Source organism: Rhamphochromis longiceps, linkage group LG23 (genome assembly GCF_057381845.1).
Source record: "Rhamphochromis longiceps isolate RC_006_pf linkage group LG23, R_longiceps_female_GT1.1, whole genome shotgun sequence".
NCBI lineage: Eukaryota > Metazoa > Chordata > Actinopteri > Cichliformes > Cichlidae > Rhamphochromis > Rhamphochromis longiceps.
The window spans coordinates 4445281-4462584 of NC_140578.1; the positions used below are offsets into that span (position 1 = coordinate 4445281).

Below are 17304 nucleotides of genomic sequence, written 5' to 3' on the forward strand. Positions count from 1 at the left end.
ACATTTTGCCCCTATTTGGATTAAATATTATTAACATAAACAATGGAATAAACTTAATCTGCTTTGAATATATATTAACCCACTGTTTTGTATGTATACACATTGGGTTTTTTTATTTACATTTGTCAGTCAAATTTAAATGAGCATTTGTATGCATATGACAAATTGTTTTCAGTCAGTCACATGGGAAAATTATCATTATGAGTGGAGACATAGTCAAGATGACCTGCTGGAGTTTAAAGATGATTGATTGATTGGTAATTTATTTCAACATGTGAACAATATACAAGTACATTTAGAAAAGAAATAAGAGAGAAAAATATACTATACAAATTACATACAAAAAAACATTCTGATTAATTTACATGTTGAAAGGGAGTGGGAAGAAGTATACACTTATTTAATCCCACCCCTGTCCCATAAATTATCAGTGAATATTTAGTCAGCTTCCTTACTGATATAATTTGTAATAAAAATAGTGAACAGATTTCTGATATACTATATACTATAATATCACATCATGAATTTTTTGTTTGTTTGTTTTTAAATAGAGACATTCACTTAATTTAAATATTTTCCTTTTCTTTATAGATCGAGAAGATCATATTTTTATAACTCTTTTTGAACAGTTTTATGTTTGGACATTGCTTTAATTCCATATTCAGTTTGTTCCATAGTTTCACTCCTTGAACAGAAACACAAAAGCCTTTTCTTGTAGTACGTACCTTCATTGTTTTGAAGTTACAAAAACCCCTTAAATTATAACTTCCTTCTTTCAAAAAAAACATACTCTGAATATTACCTGGCAGTTCTTTATTTTTTGCTTTGAATAGAATTTGTGCTGTTTGGAATTTCACTATATCGTCAATTTTCAATATTTCAGACTGCAAAAATAGTGAGTTTGTATGTTCCCTATAACCTGCATTGTGGATGATTCGAATTGCTTTCTTTTGAAGAGTAAAAAGTGAATGTAATGTGGTTTTATAGTTATTGCCCCAGACCTCTGCACAATAGCTTAAGTATGGTGAAACCAGTGAACAGTAGAGAATATGAAGTGATGTTCTGTCGAATACCTGTTTTGCCTTGTTTAGTACTGCAATGCTTCGTGATACTTTGGAATGAATATATCTTACGTGAGCTCTCCAGTTAAGTTTTTCATCTATTATTACCCCCAGAAATTTATTTTCACTGACTCTTTCAATATCAACACCATTTATTTGAATCTTTGCATTTGTATTTAAACTACTATTTCCAAATAACATCAGTTTAGATTTATTCAAATTTAATGATAATTTGTTTTTATCAAGCCAGAACTTCACTTTACTTATTTCATTAGTCATATCCTCCAATAAATTCTGCAGATCATCACCAGAGCAAAAAATGTTTGTATCGTCAGCAAAGAGAACCATTTTTAATACTTTGGACACAAGATGTCATCAGAATGGGGTTAAAAGGTGATTTAAGTGACTTTAAACTTGGCGTGATTGTTGGTACCAGTCGGGCTGATCTGAGCATTTTAGAAACCGCTGATTTCCTGGGACTTTCCCTCATAACCATCTCTAGGGTTTACAGAGAATGGTTTGAAAAGAGAAAATATAGAGTGAGCAGCAGAGGTCACAGGAGGCAAGACTGCTTCAGGTTAATAGTCCTGTCAAGTCAAGTATTCAAGCTTCCTTCTCTCACCTCAACTGGTCACAGCAGATTGTCGCCCCTCCCTGAGCCTGGTTCTGCCAGAGGTTTCTTCCTGTTAAAAGTCAGTTTTTCCTTCCCACTGTCGCCGAAGTGCTTTTTCATAGGAGTTGTGTTTTTCTCTGTATTATTTTAAGGTCTGCCTTAGAATATAAAGCGTCTTGAGGCGACTGTTGGTGCTGTATAAATAAAACTAAATTGAAAATGAATTAATAGGAAGGCAATAGTAATTAGTTACTGGTAACCATAACCAAGGTATGCAGAAGAACAACATGTTGGACCATAAGGGAGATGGCCTAAAGCAGCAGAAGACCACACCAAATGCCATTCCTGTTAGATAAGAACAGGGAGCAGAGGCCAAACCTACTAAAATTGGAAAAATGTAGCCAAGTCTGAGTGTTGCGTTTCTGCTGAGACTTTTAGATGGAAGGGTCAGAATACGGTGCAGAGAACATGAAAGCACCATCCTGCCCAGCGTCAATAGCTCACAGTGGACCTTTGGGATGTGGCCAAATGAGAAATGCAGCCAACAAACCTACAGTAACTGTGTGATGCTGTCATGTACATATGGACCAAAATCTGAAAAGGGTCAGAGTAGGTTTTGGCCACAGTTCATTTACTACTTTGGCCAAGTTAAAGAAAACTGCCCTCTGAAGTCTATCGTAAAAACTGCTCTTTGTATGTGTGAGAAGAAAAAGTTCAACTATTTCAGTTAGACCAAAGTTTCACAAGAATAAACTCAAAGACACAAATCAACAAATTTTCCTATCTTACTTCAATTATATGCAACACATGACAGCCAAGCATAAAAATTACATTAGATTATTCCATTTCGCTGTGCTCCTGCTCCCTGCTCCCTTTTCTTACCTTGGTTTATCACCGACTGCGAGAGGCATGTAGGGGAGGCTTTCTCATTACTACAGTAACATTCATTTACTAATCTCACAGCAGTAGCAATCTCACTCTGCAAATGTTGTTATGGAGCTTAACACAGTTCATATTTATATTCCAGTAGAAAAGAATGAAGCAATCAGTGCAAAACAATGCAGAGACAGCCCATAAAATACAATTACGCAACACAAAAGTATTAGTTGTTTGATTATACCACACAAGTGTCCTATTTTTCTGCCCAGACATCTAAATCCACCGCAGAAGTTTCCAAATAAAAAAACTGTTCAAATTCAACAGTAGATATTAATGCTTTACACACTACGAATTGATCTGTTTTAGCATTTATACAGAAACAAATCACATAATTTACCATTTGGACTAAGAAATTATGTGTGAATTAAATTGCTTTTGAAATCATTTAGTAATTACGTTTTTAGTCTCACTACTACTGTTCACAGTTTGTTTTAATGCAAATTTCATGCAAACTCTTTTGTTCTCATTAATAACTTGGCTGTTTCATCTTGGGGATAGTACTAGTAGCAGGAACAGTCAGCGATAACTCTTATTAAAAGCAAAGTAAATTGTCCTGTTGCGTTGTTCTCCAAAGACATTTCGAGAGCCTCGACATCTCAATCAGCGCTCGTGTAATCTCACAGACATTTTTGTAGCAATCACGCAGAGTAAAAGTGGATTCAGAGAGAGCAGAGAAACTGGTGTCTCTGAACCCAAGATACTCAAATCATGTCTCTATAAAGCCTTGATTAAAACAAATTTAGAAAGTCAAACAGTCATGCTACAACAGATCACAGCACTTTGAGTACTGTGGTCTGCTATAACCAAGAAAAAAAGACAGAAAGAAAGAAAGAGAGCAGAGATGTCCCAGTGTTTTGTCTGTGAAGGATTATCCTAAGGAATTCTCGGCTCTCGCGATAATCCATCCTTATCACTCGTCACGTTCAAAGAGGTAGAAATTGGAAAGGACTCTGGGACAGAGTTGGCTAAATGTAGAGCTTTATGAGCAAGGAGAGGCGCACAGGACACAAAGTGAAACAAAGTGAGCTTCAAGTGTCTTCTCTCCCTGGCAGAGCGAGCTGTCTTCGCAGAGCTTGTACCTCGGAGGCTATTTGTGCTGCTTTGTTGCAAATTAGGCTTCCTCTGTTGAGCTTTTATTCAGAGTAAAATACTGAAGTAATCACAAGAGAAATGCTGATTACTCAGCACTGACAAAAATATTAAGCAAAGAAGACTTTGTTTACAGTTTAATCTATTTATCTATCTAAGGTCTGCTGTATACTGGAGGAATAAGCAACTGTTTTGCCAACACCAGAAGAGTTTTCATTATCACTATGTTAGCAAGATTATAAAAGCGCCACAATGCCCACGCCACCAGGGTTTGTGGCGCCCATGTTTAATTACGGTCCAGAACTTCTGACCTCAATTCAGACAACTCTATTATTATGAAAAATATTTTTATGTTCTTATTCGAAAACATAATAATAAAGGTATTCTGGGGTGCCCTCTGATATGTCACCCTCTTACATAGAGGCTATTGATCTAATTTAATGGTGTTCACCATCCTCAAGTGTTTGTGTCATAGCTACTGTGAGACTACAATAGCGTAGCACAAAACCGCTGGGAAACAGCACATCTGCACATCTGTTTCTGTCGAAAACTTCAAAATAAAAGTACCAGGTACTCACTGCCTCTGGTTTTTATCACTACACACAACAAAAGTAACAAATCCAATTATCAAACTTTTGGAATGAAACAAATAGATAAATCAAAAACAAAATAGTAAAACTATAAAAACTATTGCACTTAAAAAATGCTACAGGAGTGCTTACAAAGAAGGCGTTTCAGCTATGTTTTCCAGCTGTCCCTGTGCGTCTGACAGAACAGATGCTGCTATTCTAATCAGCACACTCTGCAGAGGATGCTTTGGCTACGCAGCCTGTGTAGAAATTATGTGTTGCGTAGATATGGAGTAGCAGATGTACAGTGTCAACACACATGCAGCTTGAATCCTTGAACGTGGAAGAAGCAACATACAGGTGCGAGGTAAGAGGAGAGGTGACACGGACCAGCAGAGGGCTGACACAAGCAGTCCTCGGCTTATGAAGGCCACAGAAGTCTCATGCTAACAGCATCTATGTACAACTCCTTTAGCAGCACTTTCTGCCTGCATCCCTGTCTGTTGGTCTGTCTGGAGCCTGTTTTGGGCCAGCTAGCAGCCAGATATCATTATCTCCTTGACTCAGGGCAGAGTAATCTGCCTGCCTGCTCCTGCTTTATTGAGTCGGATAAATATAATATGTGACTCAGCCATTATCTACTACAGAACAGCCCTATTTATCCAGCAGGCAGAGGCCTTGGCGCATTCGAACTGCCCCCCCTCTCTCTCTCTCTCTCTCACTGATGGAACTAAACTCAAGTGATGGAAGCTTCTGAACAACCGTCTGTAGGATTTGTACCAGCACTGAAATCAGCAGCAGGAATCAAATGTTTCATGCAGACAAACTGTAAAAACTGGATTTTAAAATAAAACGCTAATGCTAATTATCAATTAATGATAGGTCAAAAAGCTTAGCGGGGCAACAGCAGTGCTGTATATATTTTATACACAAGTAGGCTACTGTGTAAATACAAGTATGACAGACCAAAGCAGTGTTGTGAAAGAACAATTACGCCTTTCGCAAAATTTAAAAGATACTGAAAATAAATCAATATATAAATAAATAATAATAACAGAGAGAAGAAGAACTGAATAATATTAATACAAAAAACGTAGCAACTTCATAACTTTCTGTGCATGCACGAACAGTAACTGACAGTGCTGATCAACATTATCTCCTCAAAGTGCTTGCTAATTTTGTTTCATTATGGTTTTTCAGCTGCTTTTCTAACCAGATGAAAATATTGTACAAGGATAAAAAGAGCAAAAACATTTTCAGAAATTTTTTTGAGTGTGCCACAGCACCAGCTGCTGTTTGTGTTGTCAGCAGCCAAAAGGAACTAACAGGATGTGTGAGAAGCCACCAAAGCTTTAAAATTCTCAAGGATTTTATGTTGACGGTCAATTATAATTTGGTTAAAGTTATTTAAAAGGTGAAGTAACATGTATGCACTGGTTGTTAGTCACTAAGTGTAAACACAGCCTATTAACACAATAGTACTCATAGTAGGAACCAATAAGGCACACGCAGAATAGTTCCTAATCTTTTATAAGCCTTGTGACTTCAGTATTTGTGAGCTTTTATTCTGAAGGTCAAACAAAATGTAGATAAATGTGTTCGCCACCAAGTTGCTTCTTAAAAGAGACAATTGTTGAAACATCTGTTGAAGGGTCATTTTATTTTTACATTCAGCATCAGTTACAGCCCCAAATATACGTCTTAGAAACTTTTATTTTGGAAGTCTAGCACACTTGCTGTAATACTTGAGCTGCAGTAATATAATGAAGTGTATGCATTGGTCGCTTTACGTGCCGCTGCAAAACAAACCAACAGGCCAAAGATAAGTATAAAATATAACGCTGAGGGAACTGTGTAAACTTTAAGGTCAATTTTACACCAATACATGACAAGCAGCTGTGGGCTACTGTGTTCTCGTGTTTATTTTTGTGCTTCAGTACAAACTAATGTAAGCTAGCTTTCTGTTAGCTCCTTTACAGCAGTCTGAAATAAAGCTGAATTCCAGTTAAGGCTGTTCTCGTGCGAATCTTTTGTTGTTGTTGTTGTCACCTGTATATTTAGCTATACCTGAACGTGAGACGATTGCTCCGAGAGAAGACTAAAAGTAACATTGCTACTCGATCTGTATCTGGTGCCTTGCTGTTAACTGAATGACCCACATACTGCTTCCATTGGCTGCTTTTCTCTGTCACTCACAGACCTCTTCCTGAAAGGGGTAGGTGCACCAGCAGCTCCATTTCAAGCTACAAACACTGAAACTGAGCATTAGAGCTCAAAACAAGGAGAAGTTTAAATATCTCCTATTTGGACACGTTAGACTGACATTCATTTGCCTGAGCCTGAGCCACTTCTCAGTTGTAGGCTTTAACACCTGTGTACTGATACGATTTCAGCAGTTCCTCTGATTGGACTGAGAGTTTTGTACATCTCATTGGAATTCTCTTCTCTGTGAGAGACATCTGCATACACTTGCTCAGGAGTGCTTCTAAATATATGCGCACTCTAATGCACAAGATAATACTGATAAATCACATTCTATGTGTAAAAATGCTCATGCACGCAAATTAAATACACCACTTTGCTTACAAAAGGCTGATAAATGAGGCTCTCGGAATCATCCTGAGCACAGCTGCAATACTCCAAATGGATTTGCTTTTCAACCTGGTATCTGTGAGAAACATTATTTCTTTGGGATATTTGATTATTGATTAGGATGTGCTGTCCAATTCATTTGGAAGAACATGCATCATGCAATATTTTCATGAGAAAAACAACAGGTAAGTAACACTACAAACACATCCAAGCAGAGGTAAAAATATAGTGTAGTGATCTGTCTGAGGAGAAAAAGACCAGACACCTGTTTACCTAATTTACTCATTGCTTCTTTCACTTTAATGCCTCATTTGATTTATTAGCATTTATTTGTGCTTCCACTGTTTTAAAAGAAATCAAAAATAAACATCCAACTTCCTTTTATGCTTTAAGCTGCACCATGTTTCATCGATTATATTATTTACTGAAAATTAGGCAAAATTTTGCATTTCTACAATATATCACAATAAAAAAAAAAAGCCTGAGTAAATGAAATGTTTAAAATCAAAGGTTTTTTATTTGAACAGTTCATTGTTGAGGTTCCAGATGTCATTCAATTTAACATGTTGCATTGTGAAATTACACAGAAAATATATATGTAATCAAATTACTATCCGCTGATGAAGGCTGTGCAAAGAGTGAAAAGGTCAAGGAAAAACCTTGTAGGGGGACCTTGGATTGTGATCGTTATGTCAACCTAAGATGGGTAGATTTGGAAAAACAGAGATATCAGACTCTCTGCAGAAATGTTAAAAACTCAAGTGTTCGGAGGCTCTAAACAAATACTTTAGATAAACCTAACAAAGAACTTACTCTAACCCAAAACATTAGCTTTCTATTTATTTTTGTTTTGTTATTTTGCCATTTATGCAGAGAACTCATTAACAGCTTTAGAAGACACTGACAAATGATGCTGTTCAGCTGAAGGTCAGGACAAATAATACTTGTCATTCCTGATGACAGCTACAAACGACATATTTTGTCATTTAATTTGGGAGACCTGCTGGCAGATTTGGGATTTTGTTTTTGCCAACTATCACATACAATTTTATTTATACTATACAATACAATACACCTTAAAAATAATAACATGTCTCACTGAATTTGAGTTGGTTGTTTGTGCAACCACATCTTTGCTAAAGGCAGCAGTTTGCCTCTTGTCACAACATTCACTGTGGAGCTCGCAGATGCAGGAAAAGAGAGAGACAGAAAGAGAGGGGGAGAGGTGAGGGAAAGGCTACTCTCTCTTGTCTCATTCCCTCTGAGGGGTTGACAGGTAGAGAAATAGATCATTGGTCCATGACAGCTCACTATGACCCTACGCTATCATGCAGTATGCTGCCTGTGGAATGAGCTCCCTTATGCAATTGGCAGCCAGTCCATTTACAGCCCAGCTACTTAACTGCAAATCCTCCATTCTCTCCTGTTTGAGTCACATACATTTTACCCCCAATGTCGATGCACTCTCCTTGACCGCTGCCAATGTTAATGAGAACATATTACATGAAGAGTTATTTAGGCAGTTTAATCACATTACAAGAACAGCTTTGGTGCGAAAGCTTGTTTGGTGGCCATGTGAAGGACTGGTCCGCCTTATGCTGGGATAGGCTCCAGTCCAGTTACCCCAGAGCCCATGAACTGGAGTAAGCAGGTCAAGACAATGATTGAGTGAAGACTGGGGGTAAGGGGAGGAGACTGGAGGCATGGTTCTGGCAGTATGCGGGTCTCAGCTGCCATATAACTGCCAGATCAGTAAAACAGGAATTAACCACACACCACAAACTCTCTCTTCAGTTTAACCTCCTCTATCCTCATCTCATACACAGTATTTTTCCCACTTTATGTCCTTGTCTTTCCACATTTCTCCTTTGGTGTTGCCTCTCATCTTTTCTCCTCTGTAATGCAGTTCACTCTGCCCTCCACAGCCTCTCCCCTTATTCTCCTCTTTCACAAAGTGACCCACAGTAGACACCACCTAAGACTGCTAGTGGGTGTTTAGATAAAAGCACTGAATTTTATCTACTTAAACAAAAAAAGTGTTGAGTAAGTCTTATTTTCTTAGGCATATATCTGTTGTGCAGCTATAGGTGGTCTCGGCATACTGAATATCATCACAGTGTGGTTCACCAACATCTAAATGAAGACAAAGCTCATCATGCACTGTTCTGAAACTGCAATTCTTAAGTTTCAGCCAGGTGCCAGAGGTAGAAGTCAAATGAAAGAGAGAAAGAGGAGAAGTGTGTGTGTGGGGGGGTCTCTTCTTTTTAAGTGTCCCTGCTGTCAATGCAATGGATTACAGGATACAAAGCAAGCCATTACTGCTTAGCATTTGTTGAATCTTTGAGTGCCCAAACAGTGACAGGTCTATTTCTCCACCATTAGTGAGAGAGACAGGCAGAGCAGAGGACACCTAATTACCCAGTATTGTGAGGCATAATAAAAGTCTTGATAAGCCTGGCAACAGGACAAGCTATGTGTGTGTGTGTGTGTTAGTATTAGGGCTGCAACTAAAGATTATTTTGGTAGTCGAATAATCTGCCAATTTTTTGTCGATTAGTCAACGATTATTTCAATAACAGCTATCTCCGCTTCCTGTGGGCAAACCTCCTGTTTTAGGCTCCACTACCTCACCTGTTCCAGTCTGCCCACCTGTGAATATCACCCTGTTGTCTCGTCCTACAGCAAATTAAAATAATTAACCGGGAAACGTATGAATTTGTAAATAATCAAATGTCCTAATAAAAATCAGAATAAAAATGAAATAAAGACAATACAAAGTAATACAAATTTAAGTGCTACTAGTATTTAAACGAAAAATAAAAAATAATAAGTTCAATAATAGATTCAAATACAATCCAAAATAACTGGATTTTAACTGGATTTTTGAATCCAAAATAACAAGTTTCCAAAGTTTACAAATAATTGAGTTCATGAATTCATGATTTCATGATTTCAGTAGACGTGCTCTGAGATGATGTTCCCAGCTGCTGATAACCCTGCTAAAGATGCTCTCTGTCACGACTTTAGCCATTTGAAGCCATTTGAAGTCTGCTTTACAAGATTTCAAACTACTAGTACTAGTTTTACTAGCAAAACAAAAAAGAAATAGAAAAGATGGTTACTAATCACAAATTTGGTTATATATAATTAATAGTTTCTCAGATGGTGTAGTGTTCAATGCCAATTAAACTGTTTAGCTGATTATATAAATAATCAATTATTGATATGGGCCGACCCACAGATTAACTGTAACATTAGGTAGAAGAGGTTTACTATGATATTTATGTGTGAGGGGAAAAACTAAGAGACAGTGTCGCTTCTCCAGTTTAATGTTTTGCATTTCAGCTAACAAAACTGAAATGGTGCTCGCTTAGCTAGCATCATGCTGCGCAGTTTCTGACATGTAAGCTAACATAAACATTACTGTACAAACATTAATGTAAACACGCAAGGAACTTAACTGTGTGATTTCTAATGTTTAGTGTTTTTTATGTGTAATGTCTTTACCTTCATACCAACGAAGAACACATTTTTGATGTCAACGAGTTTTTAAATGGAAAAAGAAAGGATATTTAAAAGTCATTTTGACAGTTATATTTTAATTGTTTTTACAACCCTCGCTATGAGAATATCCCTTTAATGTACAAATACACTGAAATTGTGAGAGAATAGTGCCCAACGTGGGGCTTGAACTCACAACTTCGAGATTAAGCATCTCATGCTCTACCGACTGAGCTAGCCAGGCTGTGATGCCCCTGCTGTTGTGGCAGATGATGTAGGCGATACTGCCCCCATATCTTCCTGTGGTGTATTGCAATTACCAAAACACCTTTACATTATATAGTGTATCACACATCGACACTATCGACTAATTTGTATAGTCAATATCATCGATTATGTCGACGAATCGTTGCAGCCCTGTCGTTGTGTGTACAGATGTATATGCATTTGTGCCCATGCCTCTATGTGCAGTTTTCTCCCTGTGTGCATATCTGTGTGGGCTCACGTGTCTGATGTTTCGTTTTGACTGCGTCTGCTGCAGCATCGCCGTTCCGGTTAAGTGATTTAGAGCCCTGTCTCTGTCTCAGAGCCTGTATCCAAGAAGCTGCGGGACCAACAGACAGCGGCAAAGCGACTTGATGACTAATGTGTTCACTCAGGAAAAATTAATGATTTTTCCAGCCGGGGTTAATGGACATGCTAACACACACAAATGATTTGTTTAAAAGGAAATGACCGCAATATATATTTGGTCATCTCGGTCTCACCGTCCCAGAAACCAATTCCAAATGAAACGACACACGCAGACATTCACACGGCTCATCTGCACATAGTCATCTATTTACCTCCTATACATTGAAGATGCGCCACAGGAAATGTATGCAGTTTCATTGGCTGTAATTTCATTCATTTTTGCATTTAATGTTTCACCTAGTACTGATATAACCTTCGTTTGGGCTTAAACAGCTACTAACACATTATGGTTGCATATACCTTCGCATTATAAAAGCACTCAGAAGTAATCAGAGGGTCCAGTGAGAGAAGAGGGGCAGATAAAGGTCATCACAAAGAATGAAGCAATAGCTAGGCCAATAAATTCGGCCTGATGGGAAGGTAGCCGTAAAACACACTGCAGTTTTTATCCATTTCACAAAATAGCTGTCTGTCTTAAAATAATACTGAATTAATAAGTGGAGATGTGGGGAAAGAACCTCATAATAGTCAGCCAAAAAAACAAAGCTAGATTTGAAAGTACGGTTATCTTCTTCTGCGAAAGACAAAGCCAAGCTGTAATCATCAGCACTGAATGAATCCATGGCGTCCGAGTCACCACAACAATATGTAAGTTGAAATTTAAAGCTAAAAATCAAAAATTGGATCAATCTTAATAATGTAAATCTATTTTTATTTTAGGCCTGACATATATATATATATATATACATATATATGTGTGTGTGTGAAATACATATATATGTGTGTGTGTGTGTGTGTGTGTGTGTGTGTGTGTGTGTGTGTGTGTGTGTGTGTGTGTGTGTGTGTGTGTGTAGTTAAGCAGTAGTGACACTACAGTTTTAGCTGCACTGCATTTTAGCTCAAAGTCAAACAGCAGCAGCTTCAGTTGCCACAGGGGGAGCTATTGATGTTTTAGAAGGCTACTCATTGTACAGTATTATAATAGCTCTGTGTGTGTGTGTGTGTGTGTGTGTGTGTGAGTGAGTGAGTGAGAGAGAGGAACAGGAGGACTGTGAGTTAGTGAGTGTGGATGTGTATTTGTGTGTTCTGGTCCTCAGCCAGAGATGTTAGCCAGAGGTTATTTGGCAAAAACAGCAATATGCACTTTGTTTTTTACTGTTTAACGGGAGCATGCTACTCAGTCTACCCATTTTAAACAGAAGATCTCGAAACAGTCAAACTGCAAATGATCCAGCGTACTTCAACTTTCATCAGCATAATGGCTACAAATGCAACTAAACTGAAAACTCAATAAGAGGGTGAAATGAGGACACGTATGGGTGGTTAGAGTTAAATGCAACACACATCAGTAAGTCAGTTAATCCCTTTTTGAATTTGGCAAAGACAGCTTCCTATGCACATTTCTCATTGTATCTTAAATGTAGTTTCAACAACTTTCTTTACTATTTGTTTGTACATAAAAAATATTAAATGTACATTACCAGAAGCCAAAAGCATTCGTTATAATCACTTATAACTGACACAGTGACAGTTATAATTAAAATAGACTATTTTAGGCTTAACGATATAGATAGCACAGACAAATCAAAAATATGTAGGGACTAAATTAATCCGTGTTTGATTAGATTTGAGATATTGATTTAGAAGTAACCAGTAACAGTAACCACTAGTAATTGAAAGAATGAGCCTACAACAGTACAATTATGGCTTTTCTTTTTTTGCCCTCTTTGGATTCATTTGTGCGGCTGACCAATATGGCCATAAATGCTCTGCCAAATGTTTACGATTGTAAACTTGAAAAACTAAAACAGAGACATAGGGGGGTGGAACCGGTGAATGGAAGAACATAGCCAGTATCATGCACAGCATTTTGGTTGGTATCATCTATTTTCACGTGCTGCCACCTCCTTCAGATGACATCATGCACTTTGTAATAGATGGCAAGAATGACAGAGATTATGACTCTATAGTCACCTAATCTGACACAGAGACCATCGTAACTGAGAAAGACACTGTGCTGTCTGAAGGCCCAGACTTTAGGAAAAAATATATCTGTCATCCCCTGTTACTATACCACGGATGTGTCCTGAATGCAACTCTACAGACAAACTTAAAAGTTAACAAAACCAAGACTCACACAGTTTTTTTCTGGCTGTCTACCACACAGACTGATGTAAAAATCAAGGATAGGGCAGAGAATATTGAGGAAATACAATGGGCTGTGCTTAATGGAGACCCTGGAGATGACTAAACAAAGGCTCGCATTGCTGGCAAACGAACTAATAAGACGCAGAAGCCAAAAGAATAAATGTCCCGTTCTCCAAAGAACCATCCAAGATCTACAACCAACTGCAGTGCAGTAACATATTGTGAGCTGACTCGCCGAAAATAAGCGTAGTAGACAAGCAAAGGAGAAACAGAAGCATCACATAACACTCATTCTCAATGCTAATGGAGTTGAGGGCAGAATGCCACAACAGAACTCAGACAAAATCAGACATTTGGACTGCATCACATTCAGAGCTACAGGTTAAAGAGAAAGTGGTAACACATAAAACCACCCATGTAGGTGAACAAGCTGCCAGAAGAAAAAAACTTAAGAGGAATATAATGTTTGTGTCAATACTAAAGGACAGCTCTATGCTAGCTACTAATCAAAGAAACTATAGTGGCACCAGTATTAACTGACTTACCCTTTTAATTCCTATATAGGTGCAGGTAATGGTGTATTTATGCATGTATATATGATGCAGTTATTACCTGAGTTTCTATTTTAATCATTTTAAGACCTGCTAAGGAGCAGATTATTTTTATTGTGTCTTGATATGTAAAACAGATGAGCGTGCACTTTACTTTTACAGTAACTGTATACTTAAATGATTCAGTTCCTGTCATTTATACAGTAGTCTGAAACAAACAAGGCTGAACATCAGCTCTTTGCACCTCTGTTTTCTTGTGAGGATTGTTTTGTCCTCGTCTTAGACTCCATCAAAATCTTCTTCAGTTCACACCCCTACACTGACTTATTGCCTGCAGTAATAAAGGTGCTAGCTACTGATGTTGACTGACGTTCTGTGCGTGTGCGTGCGTGTGTGTGTGTGTGTGTGTGTGTGTAAAACCTAAGGGCACAAACAACAACCTAAGGTGCAGGATGTGCTGGCTAGACATCTGTTGTTAGTGGTGGAAGGTAAGTGAGTTTGACAGAGCTGAGATTGAACAGGAGGAATTCTGCCATCCAGGTGAAGACAAAGTCCACACACACACACACACACACACACACACACACACACACACACACACACACACACACACACACACACACACACACACACACACACAAGTTCTCTCACTTAACCTTAATGAGTAGTGAGGGCCAAATGCAGAGCAAAATGGATAGAAACATGTACGAGTAGACGCTTCAAAACGGTAACATAATCATAAACATCACTAACACATCAGAAAAAAGAAATAAAGGAAATAAATATGCTGAAGTAAAAAATAAAAGCTGTCAAAACCACTGAAAACTAAAACTTTTATAAGCCTTTTTCAAAAAACATATCTGAAAAACATTTAAAAGAACTAAAGCTTTTCAAGGTTTCATAGAAACTGTGCATTGATATGTACACAGCTATGCCTCCTGGCCTGTACTTCAGGCAGGTCCAGCGGGAGTACTATCACAGCATTATGGCATAAATGAGCTCCTTACATATGCAGCGGCAGGCAGAAAGAGGCACTTTTATTACTGAGTTCCAAGAATATGAACTTTTCACCGCCGTTACTGTCCTGACTAGTCAGATCATTATTTGTTACTATAAGAGAAGCCTCGTGTGCTGCTGCTGCTGCTGCTAGAAAATGTTGTACTTCTCTCTTATCTTGTGGGATGCAAAGATTTTATATGCTAAAAACCTGCAGCTTATCATCTCAACTAACAAAACTACCTAGTAGTAAATCACTTTTTTCTCAGGATTTCATACAATACTGGACAATGACATACACGGGTTGCCCAGAAAGTGTGTTGTGTTGAGCAGCCAGTGATGTGTTCCCTGTGCGGTGGCCACTGCTATCTGCCGTGTGCCCGCAGCTACAGTGTGTTCCCTATTTTATCACTTTCATCTAAAAGAACCACACTCACAGCTGGAGAAAGGTGACCCGACTGCTAATCAACCACTAGAGCCTCGGTGTGCCACCACGTGTGTGTGCATGTGCCCCTTCATGTGTATTTGTAAATGCTCATAGGTTCTGCAGCGTGCAGCTCTTTACAATCCGTCTCTGAAATGATCTCAAAAATCCTTTCTAAAAGGAGGGAAAAATTCCACTGCTCACTTTTCTGCCAGTCCTCTATTCCCTTATTCCTGCCTCTCTCCAGCTGAGTATTAAATTCAGCAACTGAGAAGGTGACCTGCGTGCTCTGCCATAAAGAGCAGGGGAGCGGAGGAGAGAGAAGTGGGGGAGGAGGAGGAAGAGAGAGGCGAGGAAGGGGAGCTGAGTGGAGGCTGCTGGATCAGCAGAATCTGAGTGTTTAGAGACACACATATGTGTATGTGTGTGCACCCACTTTCTCGGTCTCTCTTGCACACATCCTCCCACCCACATGTACACACACACACACGCAGTATTGAACCCTCCTCCTCAGTGGTGAGGCGTCTGGGGAGCCCAAGGGCGAGCGTTCGGCTGTCACCCTCCCCCACTTCCTCCTCTCATCACTCCCTCCACCCCTCGTGTGAGCCGCACCCCTGAGCCACCGCACAGCAAGACACAGACCTGCTGCCAACTATCACTGCCGCAGCTATAACACACATACGCATGTACAGAGGCACATGAACACACAGCCTCTAACACACAAACTCACCAACTCCCCATTTCACACAAAGCACTTTGATTCTAACACATAAATGTGCAAAAGCCCTCAGTCTCCCTCTCTGCCTCCACTCTGTCAAATCTCTGCCTTCACACTAAACAGCTCCGTGGGGATTGGCGGGCAGGCGGGCAGAAAGGAAATAAATATGTTTCTTGACGACAGCACAGTTTTCTGACAGCACTTTGGCACTGGGCTGGGCTGCTGTGCTTCGATGCAGGCTGAGGGAAGCGTGAGCTGTAAGTGGATGTTTGTTCTAACTAACTGGGACCAAGCTGGGACGTTTTAATGTTTGTGCATCATTAGGGCCTTCTCTTTGCCTTCAGAGAAGTATCCTCTGGCTTTGGAACCACTGATAAACAGATTCATTACCATTTACAATATCTCCAGGGCGTACACACAAATATGGAACCAGTGCATGCATTCAAAGGTAGATTTTTATTCACTACAGATACATTTTGATAATGATAATAATAAAAAAGGAGCCGAGTAGAACATTTTTTCTACTACTACTACTAATCTACTACTGCCCCGTCGATTGTGATGAAGTAACTAATCTATTAGCAAGCCAGCTAGCCCCGCGCTTCTCCAAAAAGGATGCTATCCCAAAGTTGGTAAGTGGACTGGTTCTTACAGAGCACTTCTACCCTACTCGGTTTATGCAAGATGTCTCATTTAACCATTCATACAAGCACATTTTTCTGTGTCCAAGAGCTTTCTATCTGACTCTCACACTCTGATGAACACATCGGAAGCAACTCAGGGTTCATTAGTAGACTGCATTAGTCAGCTCTGGACTAGCACGAGAGCTAATGTCATCAGTTGCAGTTCAGGATGGCGAAGCTGGATGCAGGATCAAAGATTCACTTAGGAGATCTTCATCAGACATATCTGTATTCAAGACAGTGTGCAGGAGTTTGATTTAATGGCATGCAGAGATGTTAGTTAGTTGTCTATGGCAGCAGTCCCCAACCCCCGGGACAAGGGCCGGTAGCACTCCATGAGTCATTTGGTACGGGGCCATGAGAATTGAGGCTTGGGTGTGAAATTTATGGTTTTCTGTTTTTTTTCGTTAACTCGGTTTCCCTGGGTCTTTTCCCATATTGTATTTGTGTGTCTTATTTTAAAATAAATATTTACACGTTACCATAGCGACCAGAGAGCATTAAGGAGCAGAGGGGAGGACGTTACTCTCAATGTTGTTGGCGCATTTCAGGAGGACGCTGCTAATAAAGTTACACAATTCCACAGTGAATTTGCATTTGTTATTATATTTACAAAATACCACAGTTTTTGTCTTGGTCGTATCATTTTATTTTGTTGTATTTATCCGCGACACCTTAAAGGCTGGTCTGTGGAAATATTGTCTGACATTGAACCGGTCCGTGGCGC

At 39.1% G+C, this 17304-nt stretch overlaps 1 protein-coding gene and 1 non-coding gene across 2 annotated transcripts in view; both read right to left on the minus strand.

The window, feature by feature from the left end:
* agbl4 (AGBL carboxypeptidase 4) overlaps positions 1–17304 on the minus strand; it is a 357025-nt gene that overhangs the window by 241764 nt on the left and 97957 nt on the right. The window lies entirely within an intron of this gene.
* Positions 10536–10608, minus strand: trnak-cuu (transfer RNA lysine (anticodon CUU)). Its single transcript has one exon. It is a non-coding gene; the product is annotated as a tRNA-Lys (tRNA).